A 2,656-nucleotide genomic window follows, 5' to 3' on the forward strand; every position below is an offset into this window, starting at 1 on the left:
ACGCTTAACGTTCGGTAACGATCGGTATTATGAGTTTATGTGTTTTGATGTACCGAAGGTTGTTCGGAGCCCCGGATGTGATCACGGGCATGACGATGAGTCTCAAAATGGTTGATACATAAAGATCGATATATTGGAAGCCTATGTTTGGACATCGGAATAGTTCTGGGTGAGTTCGGGTATTTACCGGAGTACCGAGGGTTACCGAAACCCCCCGGGGAGTATATGGGCCTTATTAGGCCTTAGTGGAAAGAGAGAGGGGAAGCCAGGGAAGGCCGCGTGCCTCCTCCCCCTTGGGTCTGAATTGTACTAGGGAAGGGGGGCGGCGCCCCCCTTTCCTTCTCCCTTTTTCCTTCTTCCTTCCTCTCCTACTCCAACTAGGGAAAGGGGGGAATCCTACTCCCGGTGGGAGTAGGACTCCCCCTAGAGCGCGCCATAGAGAGGGCCGGCCCTCCCCTCCTCCACTCCTTTATATACGGGGGAGGGGGCACCCCATAGACACACAAATTGATGTCTTAGCCGTGTGCGGTGCCCCCTTCATAGATTTCCACCTCGGTCATATCGTTGTAGTGCTTAGGCGAAGCCTTGCGTCGGTAACTTCATCATCACAGTCATCACGCCATCGTGCTGACAAAGCTCTCACCTGACACTCAGCTGGATCTAGAGTTCGTGGGACGTCACTGAGCTGAACGTGTGCAGATCACGGAGGTGTCGTACCTTCGGTGCTAGGATCGGTCGAATCGTGAAAATGTACGACTACATCAACCGCGTTGTCATAACGCTTCCGCTTTCGGTCTATAAGGGTACGTAGACACACTATCCCCGCTCGTTGCTATGCATCTTCTAGATAGATCTTGCGTGATTATAGAAAAATTTTGAAATACTGCGTTCCCCAACACTATCACTGTCCACGTTCGAGCTCCGGCGGTGAGAAATCTCTTAACCTCCCAATGTGGGTCAGCGTGGGATACTCCAATAGCTGCCAGAAGGAAGGACGCCGCTCCGCTGTATCCGCAGCCACCGGCTCTGGTTCTGGAACCCGTAGCCGGCGGCTGACCAGCACCTCATCCGGATCAACGCACCAAGCTCTCAGCTTGAAGAGGGAGAGATTCTCGTGATTCTCTGTCTCCAGCGCAAGGCTATCAATCAGGCAGGAGCTGCCGAGCAGCTCCGCTGCCGTATCCTTGGTCCAAGCATGGGAAGGCACACCCTCAATCAAAATATCAGCTTGAACACGCATGGACCTAGCCGTCGCATGAGCCTGGCGCGGCCATGGCTTGATGTGGAGCTGAACCCCCTGATGCTGGACCACCGGGCTTGCCAGCGCTTTGTTCCTGAACTCATGCGAAGCAAAAACGACCAGAAAGTCCTCCAGGAAAAACTTGTGAACCAAAAATCGATGCCGAGGAATGTCCAGCTGAGCAGCAAGCATCACCGTTGCCTCTTCACATGACACCGGTGGTCTGGCATTCCCCACATACACGACCACCGCAAGCTGGAGACGACGCTCCAAATCCTCCATGCCAGCCGACCTCTGGACGATGCACATCTCCGACAGGGGCGCCGCCACTGGGAGGGAGGACAACACGGGAAGGGGGCTGGGCGCGGCCGACGAGAGCGGCGCACACGGCGCGCTCTGCCTGGGCTCCCACAGCCTCCGTTCGCAGCCGCGGTCCAACCGAGGCACCGGCATGTCCCTGGAGGCCTTGGCGATGACCGCCTGCGGAGATCCTCCGCCGAGATCGGGCTGCGCGGCCTCGTGCACTGCGAAGAGACATGCCCCGAGAGCCCGCAGCGGATGCAAAGAGGATCATTGGTGCAGTCCTGTCGGCGATGACCTTCCCCGAAACATCGGAAGCAGAGACCATGCAGGTCCGGCGGGATCTGACGCCGCTTGGAGGAGGAAGATGACCCCGGACGGACCGCCTCCTGATGGCGGCGCAACGCCTTGCGGCGGCGCCACATAGCCTTGCGGGATGGGCCCTTCCTCCTCCAGGGGCCAGCAGCCGCCGGTATCTCCACCTCCTGCCTGGCACCCGCGACTGACGAGGAGCGTGCAGATCCAGGTGAGCCGGACACTCCCAGCCCAGACACGACCGGCCGCCCGCCATGGAACGAAGAGGAGACAGAAGACGGGCTCCGCGAGCCAGACGCCATGGGTGGACGCCGCGTCCGGGATGGACGCCGGGGGGGTGTGGGGGGGGGAGCGCTCTTCTAATTCTCAATCTAAATAACTTGTAAGTACTACCAAAACATGACTTCTCGTCCTGCTTAACGGAGTCGACAGTAGCAGCAGTGTGCGCCTCTACATGTTTTACGTAAAACTAGAACAATGTCCGTGTGTTATAACAAGATATAAATAGTCTAGTAAGTTAGCTTGTGATTTACCTGTCAATATTAATGTGACGGTGTAAATAAATGTTCATCACATTTTGTCTGTAAATTACCTTATATTTTGATTACAAGTTTGGTAAGTAAATTAAAGTGATTGATGCGTTATAACAGGATATAAATATTTTAATATGTTAGCTTGTAATTTACTTGTCAATAATAATGCAATTGTGTAAATAAATGTTTATCAAATTCTTCTCGTATATTGCCTTATATTTTGATTACAAGTTTGGTAAGTAAATTAAGGTGATTGATTATCATATAC

At 53.9% G+C, this 2,656-nt stretch overlaps 1 pseudogene; it reads right to left on the minus strand.

Moving 5' to 3' along the window:
* Positions 1 to 528: 528 nt before the first annotated feature.
* On the minus strand, positions 529 to 2,194 carry LOC125555763 (uncharacterized; annotated as a pseudogene).
* Between the last annotated feature and the right edge of the window lie 462 nt (positions 2,195 to 2,656).

Source organism: Triticum urartu, chromosome 5A (genome assembly GCF_056163025.1).
Source record: "Triticum urartu cultivar PI428250 chromosome 5A, HENAU_Tu73, whole genome shotgun sequence".
In the NCBI taxonomy this organism is placed as follows: domain Eukaryota; kingdom Viridiplantae; phylum Streptophyta; class Magnoliopsida; order Poales; family Poaceae; genus Triticum; species Triticum urartu.